Source organism: Pinus tabuliformis, chromosome 1_1 (assembly GCF_031772625.1).
Source record: "Pinus tabuliformis cultivar Carrire ecotype Pingquan chromosome 1_1, CPIR1, whole genome shotgun sequence".
NCBI lineage: Eukaryota > Viridiplantae > Streptophyta > Pinopsida > Pinales > Pinaceae > Pinus > Pinus tabuliformis.
Window position 1 is genome coordinate 166,542,572 of NC_142297.1, and position 19,489 is coordinate 166,562,060.

The following is a 19,489-nucleotide window of genomic DNA, read 5'->3' on the forward strand; positions in this document are numbered from 1 at the left end:
AAATTTGTCTACTAATTTGAACCAACTTCCTTTAAATAAGTTGCTTCTCATGATTAATGAAAATAAGAAATTCAAAAAGAGTATGATACTCTCATAAAGAATGGAACTTGGAAATTGGTGGGCTCTCCATTTGGAACCAAACCAACTGGTAAAGATTGGGTCTTGAACAATAAGTATAAATCAGATTAGTAACTTGAGAAGCACAAAGTACGTTGTGTTGCAAAAGGATTTGAATAGAAAGAAGTGGTTTATTATGAGGATACATTTCCCCCATGGAAAAGTGGGCACCCATCTAGAATCTCGTTGCCTTAGCAGTTTAGAATGGATGGAAAGTCCATCAAATTGATGTAAAAACTACTTTTTTGAATGGAGACCTGAAAGAAAATGTTTTTATGGCTCAACAAGAAGGTTTTGTTATGAAGGGGCAAGAGCATAAAGTATGTAGACTTATCAAATCCTTGTATGGCATAAAACAAGCACCATGAGCATGGTATGAAAAATTAACTAAGCATGACCTATGACATTCAAGATTAATCATGTTTAGGCCAAGACTTCACTTATGACATTGTTAAGCAAATGAGGAACTTGTAGACGTCCTCACCCAAGTGCTTGGAAGAGAAAATTTCAATATTTTGAGAATGATTCTTGGACTTACAAACACTCCTTCTTATTAAAGGAGGAATGTTGGACACCTAATATTCTAGGATTGGGAATTTTTTTGTATATGTAAATATAAAATTAGAAGAAGAAGAGACCCTGGAATGTGAATCCCAATATTCATAATTCTGATTGTATATAATTGCATTCGTCTTAATGAAATAAATCAATTTTCTGGAGTGACCATCCTACCATAACAGAAACTAATCTTGGTCATATACAATATTGCATAACTTTTCCTATTTCATATTCAAAATGAGAAAACATTTTCTCAATAGAAAATCTCACTCCACTAGACACATTGGATAAAAATGGTAGAGCATATAAAGACAATCCTTCCATAAAATAATAGTGGAACCAACATGGACCACTTCAAGAGATGGATATCATATGTGGTACTTGTGAGTTTGTAAACAAGCACTTCCACAAATATAAAAAACATGCTACTAAAAAATCAACAAAAATATTTGTTTCCCATGCTTGAACTCATATTCAAACAAATTGTATATTCCTCTTCCTTTTCAACATGGCAATGCCAATTTCCAAATTACTTTAGACTTGACCAACTATCTCGACCTAAACTAACCAAACCATTATTTACATGAATTTGAAATAATCATTAGAGAAATTTTGAGGTCTAAAATGGGCCTCCTAATGAATATTTTAAAATAATAGTGGAAATAATAAAATAAGATTAGATTTCATCATCAAATTTTAGAGGGAAAAAAACTACTTTTCAACTCATATTTTCAACTTATCTCCTTATGGTTTAACTCAAATTTTGAGCCAGAGAACTTGTTGGATGTGGAATTTAATTCATCATCCAAGGAGTACCCATGTTGCATAATTTTGATGGACCTTGCTACACAAAAATGAGAAATACATAAAAAAAACATGATTGCAATAGCATTTTTCATGTATTTCACATTTCTAATGTAGAAGGGTATATCGAAAGTATGAATTATGGGTACTACATGGATGAGGAATTAAATTATGCATCCATCGAGTGCTCTCGATTGAAACTTGAGTAAAATTTTAGGGAGATAAGTTGAAAATATGAGTTGAAAAGGTAGTTTTTTTATTTTTTTATTTTTTAATCTCTTTACTTTTGTACTCCAAAAATGGTGAATCTTCCCCCATGATTGAAATCATCATCTTGAATCCTACGGGTGCTTATAAAGTTTATTTTGGTTGTACATTTTTATTTTGAGACACATTTTAGACCTCTAAATTCCTCTAATGAATTGCCATGAACCAATAATGCTTATGACTAGATAATTAAGGCAATGATTTGTGAAATTTGTCACTTAAAAAGAAAGTACAAGCATAAATATTACACGTATACACTCCTATAAACTCATCACTTATGGAAATCATAGACATAAAAGGTTTTTCCCTCGCATAAGAGAGAAACATCTTGATAGTCAAAAATGCACTTGAAGCTTTTCAAATGGGTTTTGCACTTTTTTTGGAAGTCCCTAAAAATATTAATATCAATGGTCATTCTTACTTGGCATTTTGTGAATCAACTTAAGATCAAAAAATTGATGTTATGAATCTATATTTTTTGAATTCTCTTTTGTCACACACATTAATTCCCTTTTGTGACACATTTTAATTCCCTTTGGTGAAGATTGATATCTACCTTATATCTCTAGAATCAAGGTTCTCAACTTTTTAAATTATCTTCTTTTTAACAGTAATGAAACTAATATTATTGATCAAATATTAGTCCCATGTCCTTATTTGAAAGGTGCAAAGTTGAGAAAGTTTAGTACATATGTTTCTTCCTTCAAGGTCATATGTTCAGTACCATTCAAGTGCAAATTTTGTACATGTCGTTTCATTAATATTAGCCCAATAGGATGAGGCTTGAGAAGGAGGTGCGTCCTTGATGTGGGATCCCGGCCAAATAATCATTGATGGGAGCAACTCCAAATGTTTAAGCCCTTGCCATGTCATAATTTCTTGCTATATTAACTTCTAGATTGTTGGTACTAGCTTGACCTAATTTTTTATCCAAAAGAATGAAACTAATACTACTATTAGAAAAACCAACCATAAAATCAACTACTAAATAAATAACATATCTTCAATTATATCATCCCACAAAATGTGCATTAACATATCCTAGTGACAAACATTAGTAATCATGATAAATGATAGTTCTATTTAGAATAATAGACCTCTAATGATACAAACCCAAAAAAATTTACTTATTGTGCGTTATTTTTATTATTGTGATTTATTTATATAATATGTGCATACCTTCATCGTTGTCATTAAATTTTATTATTTATATATATATATATATATATATATATTAAAAAATACATAGTAATAGAGCATAAGTAGTCTTGCCACTAGGGGAACTAGTCACCCCAGAAGTTCAAAAGTATTTCCACTCTCAGAAGCCAAACTTTACCATTCAACCATATTAACAAGAGAAAACACCTAATAACATTCATGAAAAACTAATATTATTTGGAGACCAAAGAACCTTGTATTGCTAGCTAAAGCTCTTCCCTACTTCTTAGTACTTTGCATAAGAGAGCTAGAGAATAAAGAACATAAACATAATTAAAAAAAAATCAAAGGACGAGTAGTGCTGCAAGGAAGGGCTTGGAGTGACTTCCTCTTTCAATGAGCCTAGAATTAGTGAGTTGAGTGTGCCAACCAATCTCGAGGAAGGTGGGAAAGGGTCCTCTATGATCAAAATGAGGTTATATTGTGATCTTTATGAACCCCATGATCCATCTATATCGTCTGCACACTCTTCATTCTTTACTCATTCCCTAGTCTTTATCGTGAGCCCAAAGAGGCCTTTGACATAGAGGCTACGAATATACTTTCAAAGAGTGAGAGATACGTCCTCACATTGATAATTGCTAGTATCTTTGAGGCTATTACTTGTGCTAACATGGCCTTTGTGTTGCAATAAATGTCGACAAGTCTAGAGAACCTTGCCTCTCATGTATGAGTATTTCTTAAGTCATGCATCCAACCCTAGTATCTGACAACAATTGCTTTAAATCTATGGTTTCCCAAATTTGATGCATCGTCACATCAATATCATTTGTGGTTTTTAGACATCCATAGAGAAAGTAATTGTGGACACGTTTTGTTTCTTTTTCTTCTTACAATAAGTGCCTCGACCCCATTATTGTCATGTCGTGATAATTTCAACATCCAAAAAATACATCTATACAAAATCCAAAAGTCGTGACATTAGCACCATATAACTCTTATTATTATTTGAAAAAATCTTGATTTTAAATTGCACAGAAGACTCACAATAAAATCTCCATAACCCCGAAATCAAAAATCTCTAATGCCAACATGCCATGGCATTTGTATATATGAGATATGGCTAAAGATATCATATGGAACATATAAGGTAACCAAAAAAGCAAAAGTATTGAATGTTATTAATAAGAACTAAACAATAGATTAATTAATATAGTTGTAGAGTCGAAGGATTGCTTTACCTTAACAATACTATAATATATTCAATAATGCCATCTCCATATTAATTCTAAATTTAGACCTTAATAGTAACATAGATATACTAACGACATAAAATAACTTCTAGTAGATACAGTGCACTTGTGCTTCATCAGTATACCTTCCCTAGTTGATAATTTAAGCAGACAATTTAAGAACATTAAATTGGCTAAACATTTTGGTGTCGTTGCTGGGGAAGTGCAAATAGAAGTTAAAAAATGGAAGAAGAGAGAAATTATCAATTCAAAACATGATATGCATAGGGATAGAGACTCTAGAGGTAGATTTGTAAGATGAGGGAGAATATTAATTCCTACAAATCCACTCACTTCACCACAACTTCGAAATTCCACACCACCTACTCAAACCCAAATTCCATTTGTAGGTCGACAAAGACTTCGTGAAGTCTCAAGATCAGAAATCCAATCTAGAACTTCACCTACTTCATCTACTAAAGCTGTAATTGAAGAAAATCCTACATCCCCAACTACATGAGCAGTTTTTCTACCCTCTACTGCTGAACAAATTTTAGGAGAAGATTTAGAAATTCCTGATGAAGAAGAGGAACAAGAAACTTATTTTGGCCACCTGTTGATAGAGGAACCAAAAGAATTAGAAGAACCTTACATTAGTTCTGAGGAATCTGTCATGGTTGAAGAAGGGGAAGGAGCGGTACACAATGTCAACGGTGGGGATAAGATTAGAGGAGAGGGTAGAGGTAGAGGAAATCAAGACCCTTTTGGGTTTCATGTTTTCAATGAAGATACAACCCTCACAATGAAAAATATTTCACCTTCTATTCTTCCTAATTTCCGTGGAAAAAGAAATAAAGGCCCAGATACATTTCTTCTCGAGTTTGAAGTATTTTGCAGATCATATGACTATCTGCATGATGCTCAAAAACTAAAATTGTTCCCTGCTACCTTAAAGGATGCAACATTGAAATGGTTCATGAGTTTAGGAATTAATTCTATAAGAACATGGACACAAATGAAAGAGGCTTTCTTAGGAAAATATAGATATTATTGTATGCCTAGTAACATTAAAGATGAAGTCTTCAAAATGACACAAAAGGAAGATTAAAATCTTGAAGAATTAGTAGAGAGATTTGTCTACAATATTAAAAGATAAAAAATGGATAATTTGGATGAGGAAACTTTGAAAGCCCTCCTACTCAAAGCTATCAAAGATGAATGGATTGATCTCCTTAACTTAACAGGAAAGGAGATATTTCTCAATTTCCATTTGCAGATATTTGTGATCTATGTGTACATATCTCAAGGGGTAAAGCACGAGTTGGAAAGAGTCCTAGAGACCCTCTCTTATCAAGAATTAATAAATCTGCAGTTGGGACAGTCAATAGGGTAGAATTAGGAAGCTTGCTTGATACCTTCAAGATAGATATTTTATGAAGTGTAAGTGAACAAATAGACACCCTTAAAATATAGAATAAGCAAAAAATATGAAAATGATGCATTATCTAGTTTCTGTCCTAGATGTCGAAAGAAGCATGCCCTAAGGGAGTGTCCCTTCGATTCAAAAGCTATAGAAACTTGTGCCATATGTGCAGATAATCACGATACGAAGGAATATCCTTCTTTACCAGGTCTCAAGGCTTTGTTTAATGATGAAGGAATACCAGAACAAGTAGACCCTCATTACTCTATAGGCAAGAAACCATTGAAAAACTCTCATCTAAATCAACCACAAGGCTTCAGAGAAAAAAAAAAATTTGCCTAGTCTTCACAAAATAATTGGAATCCATCTTGGAAGCCTTGGACTCAGCCACAATCACAACCTTGGAATCAAGGATGGCAAAACCCTTATGGGGATTATGATCAATATCAACAATATTAACCATCCTATCTTCCACTGCAAGTCCTACCCCAATCTAATCAAATTCCTAAAGCTAATCAATTACCTCAAGTCCAAGTTCAAAGTCAAAACCCACTGCTCTCCCTACTATTCACACAAAAACCAAATCCACTACCCGCTCAACTGATAAGCCTCATAAATGGGTAATTATATGGGCTCATTTTACCTCCTAACCTAGTCAAATGAACCATTCTCTTAGCTTATTGTATGATTTTCTGATTATATTTATTCGTATAGGGTGAGTTGAGTTAGTTATTATGCCATGTGGTCTAACACGTATTTAATGCAAATTATTGATGGATTTCAAGGTCAAAGTCAAGGATCTAGTGGTCAAACTGCAACAATAACTCGAAGTAGATAGAGGAAAGGACTTATAGGAGGGAATCCCACTCATTTATTACTCCTCACTTCGAATTCCCCTTCATTCAGCTCGGAGTACAAGCAGTCGAATCATGCACTGGAAGGTAGCTGAGCAAGTGGAAGATGATTGATAGTTATCTAGAGTTTTGGGAGCCAAGCCTCCCCGATTTTAAGGAAGTTGTTGGTAGCTTCAGATATATAAGTAGAGAGGCCTAGGTCTTCACTAGGGTCGACCTTTTTGCTTGCATAAACTCTACTCAAATTTCGAGCTTACTATTTTATGACAATTTTATGTAATCTTGCTATTTTTTGATAATGAAGATGGAATCCTTTTTGAGCTAGCACTAAGTTACCTCAGAGGGCTGAAGCTCTTGGGTTAGGGCCCAATCCAAGCAGCCAAGCTTCTCTTTACTTGTATTTGTATGCTTTACTTCAGTTTGTAGATTAGTTTGCTATTAGATGTGTTTCTCTTATGGTTAAGAATATGTTGCTTTTGATGATTTAGTAGCTTGCTTCCATTTGTGTTTTCTGTAGCAGGTTAAGCAGTGATTGGAGAAGATTAAAAAGCCTAGAAATAGTACCTTGGGCTCTCTTCCTCCCTCTTGGACCATGATTTGAGGAAAAGACTCTCTTGCTACCCCAAAAACACAAATTTTCCTCATTCCTAGGACTTCTAGTATTTATAGTTCTCTAGTAGGTTGATAGTCCAGTTTTGCTTTGCTTTAGATCTTCTTTATCATGTTCACTTCCTAATTTGCAATATTTCTTTTGCATTCTCTGTTTTCTTACAACATTTCCCAGCATTTCCCGCTATACATCATAGTTTAGGCCATTTTAATGCAAAACTCTGTTTTTCCTAGGATGTACTCATTTCATTGGTTGCTTGATTTTATTGGTTGACTGTCAGTTTCTATGCAACAGATCTCTTCCAGCAGTAGGATAGCTTACCAAAAATCACACCCTCCATCTGATTCATGCCCTATAGGTCTCCCAAACCTCACCTCAATTCTGCCCTAGTTTCCTTCATTTCTCATAAGACTTCTTCCTCTCTCCTTGAGCAAACCCAATCATCTTTCTCTCTCCTGGGGAATCATGGTAGACCTTAGGTGCCTTACACCTCATTCCAACCTTCTTCCACCTTTTTCACCCACTCTCACACCCTCAAAACAATGAAAATTTCTCTTGGCCTCCTCCTGTAGGCCTCCTGTAGTTTCCCTGTTTTCCTCCTGTAGTTTTCTTGTGTCCTCCTGTAGTTTTTCCTGTAGGCTTTCTTTTGAAGGCCGAGTGTGGGAAAATCATCCATAAGGCCACATAATGCCTCCTAGGACCCATCCACACCATCCTACATCCTCCCAAGCTCTGAAACCGCCCTCTAATGCCACTTGTTCACTGCCACACTCACACACAATAAATTAGATGCATGTTAAATTCACATAAAAACACATAAAAATCCAAAAACATGTTTTTTGCTTATTTACTTCCAGAAATAGCATGGTTAGATGTTGTTTACTTCCTTGAGTAGGTAATGGCATTTCTTTCATGGTTTTCATAGTGTTTTTGGCAAAAGTAGAATTAGCTTGTTAATTAGGGTTTACTAGGTTTTGCTTTACATTCTAGTTTTTCTCCTTTCTGCAGTTAGAATAGCATTTGTAGAGTAATATTTCTTTCCTTTCATCACACATAGAGCTTTTTCGAAAATCTATAGAAGTTAGCTTGAGCTCCTAGTGATCTCGCGCTTGCTGACCAAGTGACAACCTGCAGTGAGAACTAGTACTTGTGCATATACCACCGACGCTTCCAAGTTTGTTACGAACTACCGCGTTGATAAAAGTAAAGTTGGTAGCCCATGAGTTGTAGCATTCTTGCTGCAATACTGGCACCCACCACTTTTTGGTGCCGTTTCCAGGGAAGCATCAGAGTATTCTGTGATTATAGCTTTCTTCTAATTCCTATTGCAACATTCTGCTAATAGTTTATTTCGGTAAAAGTAGACTAGTCATTTCGTTTCTTTCAGTTCTGCATTTCCTTTCTTTCCTTTTCAATTCTGCAAATTTTAATTCAGCAAGTTCAGTTCAGTGAGTTGCAATTTGTTTTGTTTAATCACAATTTTAGTTTTTGCAGGTACTTTTAGCGTGGGGAAAAAGAAACAAAAAGCCAACCAAAAATATTTCCTTTCATGCCTCATAGGAGTAGAGATAACTTAGGAAAACTGCTTCACGTAGCCAACCTTCTCTCTTCTTCAGTGGCTACAATTAAGAAGAACCCTTAGGTGAACATCCAGAAATAGTTGAAGAACCTATAGGGGAAGAAGAAGAAGAAAACATTACTCTAGAGCCAATGGCTAAAAATCGAAATGCTAGGGGAAATGGAGAGAGAATAGAGGGTACCTTCCCCATTTGGGAGACCAATGGGGACACCAAAATGAAGAATATAAGTCCTTCATCCCTACCTCTCTTCCACAGTCTGACTACAGAAGATCCTGACACCTTCTTGTTGGAGTTTGTTGTCCTCTGTCGAACTTATGACTATGCAGAAGATGAGTAAAAGTTGACACTGTTCCATTCTACTCTCAAGGACACAACACTGCATTGGTTCATGGGATTACCTGGCAATAGCATCACAACTTGGGCTCAGATGCAACATGCCTTTAACAACAAGTATCAAGACTATTGTAGGTCAAAATATACTAAAGAAGAAATCTTCTGAATGACCATAGGAAGTGATGAGTCCCTGGAAGACTATGAAGAGAGATTCCAGCTTAGTTACAAAAAGGCCAGGTGTACACTTGACCCTGAGTCTCTGAGGTTGGTCCTGATCAGGGCAATTCAAGAAGACCTTTTAGACACCCTCCATCTACTAGCCAGGGGAGACATATACCAACTATCCTATGAGGACATAAAGACTATTTTTAGAAACCATTCTAGAGCAGCCATAAAGAAAGGTAGGGGGAGTCAACCCATAGCCAGTACCTCTTCTTCCAATTCATCCATTAAAGGTGAAATTGGAAACATGATGGGAGACTTCAAGAGTAATATGATGCAGACTCTTGCCATGCAAATGGATACCTTACATATCAAAAGAAAAAAAGAGGAAGCAGAGAGGGATTTGACCATTTTTTGCCGTAGATGCACCAGGAGGCATCCTAAGAATGAATGCCCATTGAACTCTATAGAGCTTTGTTCAGTCTGTGAAGAAGATCATTCTATAGATAAGTGCCCTCCTTTCCTGGACTTAAAGCTATATACCAAGGGGTCGAAGGAGTCACTGAACAAATCTATTACATAAACCAAAGGAGGCCGCATGGACCTAGACCATACTAGCAAGGCATGCAAGGGACATCTCAGGCATACTACAACCCCAACCAAGTCACCTCCATACCTTCTTGGCAACCCCCCTGCTCATCCTTCCTGGTCCATTCCTACTCCTTGGTCCTTCACATCTTAATATCATGCGCAACCAGCCACCCATTCATTTCAATCTTATGCTCAGACGCAACCTCAGTGGAATGCATCTCATCAGGGGTGGAGGCCCTAATACAAATCTCTTCCTGCTCTTCTGCCTCCACCACCTGCCCAACCACAATCGCTACCTTCTGCTCCACCAAGGCAACCCCAAATGCCTATCTAGCCAAATTCGAACCCGAACAACAGACAGGCTCAGCAAGTGTATAGTGGGGAACCATCATGCCCAACTTATGTTGTGGAAATTCAAGAAATTAACTTGCGATCCGGGAAAGTTCTCCCAGATAGCCAGCCTCCACCCAGGGAGGTGAGGAAGATAAAGAGGAAAGCGACCCTGAAGAAAATCCACCCTTTCCTGAGAGACTCTCCATGACAATCCAGCTTACCGCAGAAGACAGTGAACTCCTGGGAGAATTGAAACATTTATGTGTGAAGATACCACTTCTCCAAGCCATAAAAGATGTGCCTATATACAATAGGCTGATCAAAGAGAAGTAACACATATTTCATTAAAATAGGAAATATTTTATTACAAGGACATCACTAGAATTGAGCTTTTTGGTTATTTTGAAATTCTAGATCCACTATTTACTTCCAAATTTAATGAAATATGTGCTAAGTGCTTTAAGCATCCAGGAAGGCCCAAGAGAGATGCCCCAACCATCAATGTCATAGGACAACTGTCCGACTTGATGTTGGGGCAGACAATCTGTCCAAAGTATCTGGACCCTGGAAGCCCAGTAGTTGATGTTCACATCAATGGCACAATGGTCCCACATACCTTGATTGATCTGGGAGCTACCATTAATGTGATGACAAAGGACACAATGCTAAAACTTAACTTCCAAGGCTCCTTGAGGAAGACCACGACAGTACTGCAGCTAGCAGATCGCTCCACAGTGAACCCTGAGGGGATTGTGGAATATGTGATGGTCTCACTGATTCTTGCGAGTACCCTATAGATTTCTTAGTTCTCCAGCCAAAGGCAAAGCTCACTGGGTATCCTTTCATTTTGGGAAGACCCTGGTTGGCTACAACTGATGACTACATCAGCTGACGAGCTGGGAACATGACCATAAAGAACGGGCACATGTCCAAGCAGTTAATCCTATATCCTCCTGCCCAACCCTTGCTAGAACATGATCTACCTCTCTGGTTGGAGGAGGAGGATGAGGATGAAGTTTATTTTGCACCACTTTGTACATTATAAATCGTCGTGGGGGGAAACCACAAGATGAGGATGATAGGATTGAAAATTTGATTCAAAATCCACCTCCCAGTGTAGCACCATTAGAAGACATAGTAAGAGAAACCCAAAACAACCCCTCAACTGATCTCTGTGTGGCTGACCCCACTTCTTTCCATGTTAAAAATATAGAGTTTAGCCCAGAAAGAACATTGAAAATCAATCCATCCGTATCTACTTCCCAAGAGAAGAAGCTATGCAGCATACTGAGAAAGCATCTAGATGCCTTTGCTTGGAATTATAAGGAGATGAAGGGAGTGCACCCTTCAGTATGTACTCATCATATATACATCAAGGAAGATTGAAAGCCAGTCAAGAAGCCTCAAAGGAGGATGAACCCAGCACTTAAAGATATTGTTAAGGAAGAACTGTATAAATTGCTTGATGCAGGATTCATCTATCCCATCTCTGACAGTGAATGGGTCTTTCCTTTGGTGCTAGTGCCAAAGAAAAATGGTAATTGGAGAATTTGTGTCGACTATAAGGAATTGAACAAAGCCACTAAAAAGGACCATTTTCCTTTACCTTTCATAGATGAATTATTAGATGGTTTGGTAGGGAAAAAAAATTTCTCCTTCCTAGATGGGTTTAGCTGGTACAATCAAATTCAAATCAGCCCGAAAGACCAAGATAAGACCACCTTCACTTGTCCTTGGGGTACCTTTGCATACTGGGTCTTCCTTTGGTTTGTACAATGCTCCAACCACTTTCCAAAGAGCGATATTGAGTATATTTTCTGAACTGGTTCATGATGCAATCGAAATATACATGGATGATTTTACTCCTTATGGATCTGACTTTCACGAAGCTTCATCTAACCTAGGAAAAGTTCTAGGTAAGTGTATTGAGATGAACCCGTCCCTCAGTCTGGAAAAATGTGAAATTTTTATCACTGAAGGGATTGTGCTAGGTCATGTAATATCCCCACAAGGACTGCAGGTGGACCCCAACAAAATTGCCATCATCCAAAGGGTCCCACCTCCTCAAAAGGTGAGAGATGTCAGAAGCTTCCTAGGCTTAGCTCGATATTATAGGAGATTCATTAAAGACTTTAGCAAGTTAGCCTCTCCTTTGTTTGGCCTCCTAGGCAAAGATGTTGAGTTCATATGGTCAGAAAACTATCAAGAAGCCCTAGGTACCTTGAAGAGCAAGCTAGTGACTACCCCAATTCTCGGAGGCCCAAACTAGGCCCTACCCTTTCACATTCACATAGATGCCTCGAACAAAGAAATAGGAGCAGTCTTAGGAAGAATTGGTGAAAATTTACCTTATGCCATATACTTTATAAGAAAAAACTTGTCAAAGGCAGAGTTAAACTATACAGTGACCGAGAAGGAACTCCTAGCTATTGTGCATTCCTTAAAAAATTTCAGACATTCTATCACAGGCTATCAAACCTTTGTGCACACTGATCATGCTACAATTAGATATTTAATGAACAAACCAGATGTAAATGCTCGCATTACTAGATGGTTTCTTTTACTGCAGTAGTTTGATCTGACCATTATTGATAAGCCTGGTAGAGAGAATGTTGTTGATGACTTTTTGTCTAGAGTAAATTTTCCTGCAAGTGAAGAAGGAATGGTGGATGACCAAATTCCAGATGAACACCTATTTGCTATATCAATACTCTCTCCATGGTTTGCAGATATAACAAACTAATTGGTTTCAACATAGTTCCCACCACACCTATACTCAAAAGAGAAGAGCAAGATAGTAAGGAAAAGCACCCCTTTCACCTGGATTGGAGGCAGTCTCTTCAAACTTGGCCTAGATCAGATCTTGAGAAGATGCGTCAGGGAGGAGGAAGTCTTTGACATCCTCCTGACCTATCATGACGGGCCTTGTGGAGGTCATTTTGTAGCAAAAAGAACCGCCTTCAAGATATTACAAGCAGGCTACTACTAGCCCACTCTTTATCAGGATGTGAGGAGATACACAAGCCAGTGTGATCGGTGTTAGAGGATGGGGAAACCCACTCCAAAGGATGAAATTCCCATGCAACCTCAAGTGCCTTTGAGCCATTTGAGAAGTGGGGTATGGACTTTGTGGGGCCTATCAACCCCCCCTTTAAAGAAAAAGCAATACATCACTATGTGCATCGACTACCTGAAAAAGTGGGTGGAGACAAAAGCAATCAAAGCAGTGACAGAGGAAAAAGTAGCTGATTTTTTGAGGGAAAACATATTCTACAAGTTTGGGTGTTTGAGAGAGTTGGTCACAGACCAAGGTAGTCAGTTCACTTCTAATCTGATTGAAGACCTACTAACACATAATAAGATCAAGCACATGAATTCCACCCCTTACCATCCACAAGCCAATGGGCAAGTGGAGCTCACTAACAGAGCATTGGAAGGGATCCTAACCAAGGTAGTGAGCAGCAGTAGAAAAGACTGGGCGGACAGATTAGTTGAGGCCACTTGGGCCTACAACAAAACATGGAAGACCACCATCGGGTTCAAACCCTATGAACTGGTCTATGGGAAAAAGGCTTTGCTTTTAATAGAGTTTGAATTCAATACCCTAAGGATGGCAGCTCAGCTAGACCTAGACCTCAGCCATGCACAGAAGGAGAGATTACTTCAGCTCAATGGATTGGATGAATACAGATTGCAAGCCCTTCTCCTTACAGATGTAGTTCAACTTCAGAGAAATATATGGCATGACAAAAATATTAGGGAGAAGAAATTCAAAGAGGGAGATTGGGCACTACTCCATGATTCAAGATACAAGGATTTCAAAGGCAAGCTGAGAAAAAGATGGCTAGGACCCTACACTGTGGAGAAATGCAATGGCAATGGTTCAATTCTGATCAAAACCTGATGATGAAGCCATCCCCATGCTTTTCAATGGACATCGGTTGAAAGTCTACAAGGAACCCCTCTCCAAGTGAGAGTTTATTGAAGATTTGAATAAAACAGTGATGATAGTGGAGCATGTCTTAGCTTCCACTTCACCCACTCACTAAAGAAAAAAGAGAAAAAATAAGGACTCAAGTGAAAACCTCCATGAGGCGCTTGAGTCCCATCATTGGGTTGAAAATCTCTTCTGAGGCGACCCAGTGATGTCAAAGAAAAGGGAAAAGAAAAAGATCCCTGGGTGAGAACCTCCCTTGGAGGTGCCCAGGGCAGGCATTTAAGGTGAAAACCTCTCTGAGGCGCCCTAGTTTTTTTCAAAAAAAAAAAAAGAGAGAAAAAATGAATTTTTATTGCATTACAGGTTTGCAGGAGGACTACAGGGAGCAGAAGAAGGTGCCAAGGGGATCCTGACATTCATACTAGCATCCATCTCATCCTCTCCACACCTTCCCCCATCATTTTTGATATCTCTTTCACCCCACTGTACCTCTTCTTCCAAAACTTTGTTTTCTACAGGAGGCTTTGTTTTTTCTACAGGAGGCTCCTGTAGGAATTATAGAGAGCCAAAAGTGTCTATAGGAGGCAGTTTGAGGGACAAGAAAAGCTTCATGAGGAACCTATAATCCCTCTTACCATCTTCAAACCTCCTTTCCATCATTTCCAAGCATGCATCACACTCCAAGCATCATTATTATTTTTTTCCTTTCCAAGGAAAAACACAAAAAAAATAGTTTTTCAGTTTTGAAAAAAAAAACAAAAATAAAAGGAGGAAAAAGGCACCATTAACTTTACGTGAAGCTTACCTACTACCCCTCCATCATTCATCTCCACTTCTGGCATCATTCTCAAGCTCCAAGAACAGGGAAATAGATGAATTTTCAAGGGAAGAAGCAGCTACAGGATCTCCTGTAGGAATTCCTGTAGTAGTTGATCCCATAGAAGTCCAGCACCAGTAGCAAGGGAAAGCACATCTTAAGGTTGAAAAAGAACATGCAGCTCAACTCCAGCAAAAGAAGAACCTACAAAAACACACAACAACACATTAGCAAGCGGAGACAACATGCATGAGGGAAAATGAAGGCATGCAACAGAGAAAGCCACAACAACTCACAGTCGATGGCAGCAAATACACTTGGATTATAGGTAAGTAGCTAAGTCACTCCTTTATCTGAATTTATGTAATTATGAATCATACGAAGGCAACGAGATGGTTGAAATCGTAAGAGGGAAAGGTGGCAAGTTAACTTGGTCACCTTCATTTAGTTGACTCCACTTAACCGAGATATCACCCACACGTGCACACAGTCAACTCAAGCAAAAGATGCAGAGGACAGGTAGTGAGACGAAGAGTTAACTATGATGAAGTAATGAGGGGATGATTACGTGGGGGTCATGATGACTAAGCAAGTGGGGACCAACGGTCCTAATCTGGGCAACTTACACCTTTCCAACTCAGCACTCATAACCGAAAATAACCATAAAAGGTAATGAGCACTCCTCCCCGCGCATTCTCACCACCTTTTCTTCAGTTTCTCCTCATAACACAGCCACACATCACTCTTCTTATTCCCCCACAGCCTCGTATCCACCATCCTCCATCGATTTCCTCCATATTTTTGCTCTCAACATCTTCTATAGGAGCACCTACAGGAGGGATAGCAGGCTTCTACAGGAGGGGCAGTGAGTCATTTTGAAGGGAGGAAACATGATTTTTGGCACGAATTTCAGTCTGAAGAGGTAGGGTTCATGAATTCCCTTTTTTGAATATCAAAATGTGAAAGAATTGGTCTCAAAATGAAGATAAAATGAATCTTTAAGAGGGTAGAAATACATAAAAAAAAATATCTGTTTTAAAAAAAAAACACAGTGCCCTCTGTTTTTCTATTTCACTCAAAATTCTTTGTCTCCACCTCCATATCTATTTTTTCAAAAGAATTACAGGCAGTATGACAGGGGGGTTTGTGAGAAAAGAGCCCACTAACTCCACTAGACTCCATGCACATCCTCAAGTGGTGGAAATATTTACAAGGGAAAACTGGATGAATTTCTTTCAGAAGTTTAGAGGGTTTGATGATGAAATTTCCCATGAATTTTCTCTCTCTCTAGTCCCTCACACAACAACTCATGCTACAATAACCATTAGAGGCCTCTCCATTGAAATAAACCCTAAATTCATTAGTATGGTCACTACCCTTCCTCTTGGGTTGCCTTGGAGTAAAGATGAGAAAATAATTGGCCAAACTGCCAAGAGGAAATTTTTCCAAGATAACGAAACCCCTGTTTAAGACAAAAATGGAATTAGGAGGGCTAGTGTACCATATCCCTGGGATGAGGTTAGCTACCAAGTGATCAAATAAATTTCTTGTGAGGGGAGGCACAACATTTTTTATGGATATCATTTCAAAATCCTCCAAGAATTGAGATATGGCATGGATACCCCAGCACATCAAAAGCTCAATATCCCTTACTTTCTCCTTCAGTCCCTCATTGACTCCAACACCAAGGTACGAGAAGGAAATTCACAGCAGCTACCTCACCATGGCCTAATCAAGATCCTAGTAGAAGAAGCCCTCCATACCCTTACAATCCCTATAGCATGGGAAGTTTTTAGAGATATGACAGATGAGGATGACATCAAGGCATTAACCTATGATGTTTGTCCTGCTGTCAGTAAGGTGGGAGAATAACAAGGAGGTGAAGATGAAGCAAGTGGTGACATAGCAGAGCAAGAGAGGAAGGGGGAAAGAAAAGAAATAGAGGAGGGAAGAGTTGAAGAGACAAAACAGGAGGTAGAAAAAGAGACAGAGCAGGAGGAGGAAAAAGAGATAGAAGAGGGAGAAAAGGAGGCAGAGAGGGCAGAGCAAAGAGAAGAGTCCCCTGAAACTTTGGAAAGAGAAGCAACAGTTACCCTCACTTCCCTCAGTACACCAATCAAGCAGAAGAAGAAGAGGAAAAGAAAAACCTCCATGTATTTCAGCGCAAGGAAGAGTACAAGAATTAAAACAGGCAAACCTCAACCCTCATCAAAGGCTCCCATTAACATTGAAGATTCACCATCTGCCAAGGTGAAAGAATCTCCTTTCAAGACACCCATAACCTATGAAATGAGGACTACAAGATCTTCTACATGGAAGGGAAAGACAATTCTACAGGACCCTAAACCAGACCTACAGGAGGCTAAAATAGTCCTACAGGGGAAACTGTCCAAACTACAGGAGACACAAAAACTTGAGGAAAAGATAGGAGGACAACCAGAGGTGAAAGAGGAAGCACAAGAGCTACAAGAACCTGACCCCCAGCCTAATCTTGACTCCTATTACAGACTACTTGAGGGAGGGAAGATAATCCCGCAGAAATTTGCAATTCCACTGTTTTTTGAATTGGAAAAAGAGAGAGTGAGAACACATAGGTGGATGTAGATAGCCAAGTCCAAAGGAGCTGAGGATATTTTCCACATGGAAGACAAACTCAGGGAAATGGGTAGGGAATTGAGTGGTCTCAGAGACAGAGAATCCATTAGAAGCCACCTTGAGGATGAAAATGAATTACTAAGGAGGAAGCTACAAGAGAAAGAGACTCATTTGGCATACATGGCCAACTTATCCATAGAAGCATTACAATGCAAAACACCAACGAAATCTTATGGCCTCTATCTGAAGGATCAATGGCTTCAATTCCAAATAAAAAAATTGGCAGAAAGGGCATAACGCCTTTCCAAGAATACAAGTAGTTCATGGATTTGTGTGACCAAAGCACCTCCGAGGACAAAGCAAAGATGGCAGAGTTCTATCTACACAACATGGCCCTCACAAACCTGAATGTGTGGGACCCCAATGCCAAGCTAGGGGATCTACAATTAATGGCCATGGCGTCATGGATGAACCACGAAGAATTGAGGGCAACATAAATGAAAAGATTGTTAATAAAAGAGTAGAATGAACCATTGATGATAAGATCTGAACCATCATATCCTATGGCACTCATCAGCACACACAACCTACTTGCCAATGACCCTTAGATTTCCCCTAAATATCTAGCCAATCAGGAACAAGCCATTGCACACTTTGAAGGCATGCTTAGGCTACATGGGGATGACTCTGTGGATGCATGCATGAGAAGATGGAACACCCTACCCCACAGCTTGCGGATCAGAGAATACCATTCCCCCATGAGGCTGAAGGAGGCATTAAAAAGAGTGCCAATGTACAAGCACTCCATGCAAAGGCTGAAGGTCAACTAGATTGTCCTCAAATTGAGTCCTCCACTCATATTAGTCATGCTCGAAGGCAGAAGAGAAGAAGAACAGTAGGAGCAGTGGAAGGACATAGACAGAAAGGCAGGATTTTATGGAGAACATGAGCAGACCATATCAGAATCCTGGAATGCTAGGGAGGCCACCAGGGCCATGAAAGACCAAGAGATTGACTAGGTTGCTCAGAGGATGAGAAACACCTTCAGTAGGGGGGTGATGATGAGACTCATAAATGGGTAATTATATGGGCTCATTTTACCTGCTAACCTAGTCAAATCAACCATTCTTTTAGCTTATTGTATGATTTTCTGATTATATTTATGCTTATAGGGTAAGTTGAGTTAGTTATTATGCCATGTGATCTAACATGTATTTAATGTAGATTATTGATGGATTTCGAGGTCAAAGTCAAAGATCTAGTGGTCAAACTGCAGCAATAAATCGAAGTAGATAGAGGAGAAGACTTATAAGAGGGAATCCCCCTCATTTACTGGTCCTCACTTCGAATTCCCCTTCATTCAGCTTGGAGTACAAGCAGCCAAATCATGCACTAGAAGGCAACCGAGCAAGTGGAAGATGATTGATAGTTATCTCGAGTTTTGGGAGCCAAGCCTCCCTAATTTTAAGGAAGTTGTTGGTAGCTTCAGATGTATAAGTAGAGAGGCCTAGGGCCTCACTAGGGTCTACTTTTTTTCTTGTGTAAACTCTGCTCAAATTTCGAGCTTACTATTTTATGACAATTTTATGTAATCTTGCTATTTTCGATAATGAAGATGGAATCCTTTTTGAGCTAGCACTAAGTTACCTCAGAGGGATGAAGCTCTTGGGTTAGGGCCTAATCCAAGAAGCCAAGATTCTCTCTACTTGTATTTGTATGATTTACTTCAGTTTGTAGATTAGTTTGCTATTAGATGTATTTCTCTTATGTTTAACAATAAGTTGCTTTTGATGATTTAGTAGCTTTCTTCCATTTGTTCTTTCTGTAGTAGGTTAAGCAGTGACCAAAGAAGATTCAAAAGGCTAGAAATAGTTCCTTGGCCTCTCTTCCTCCCTCTGGGACTATGATTTGAGGCAAAGACTCTCTTGCTGCCCCAAAAACACAGATTTTCCTCATTCCTAGGACTTTTAGTGTTTGCAACTCTATAGTAGGTTGATAGTCTAGTTTTGCTTTGCTTTAGATATTCTTTATCATATTCACTTCCTGATTTGCAATAGTCCTTTTGCATGCTCTCCTTTCTTACAACATTTCCCACCATTTCCTGCTATACATCATAGT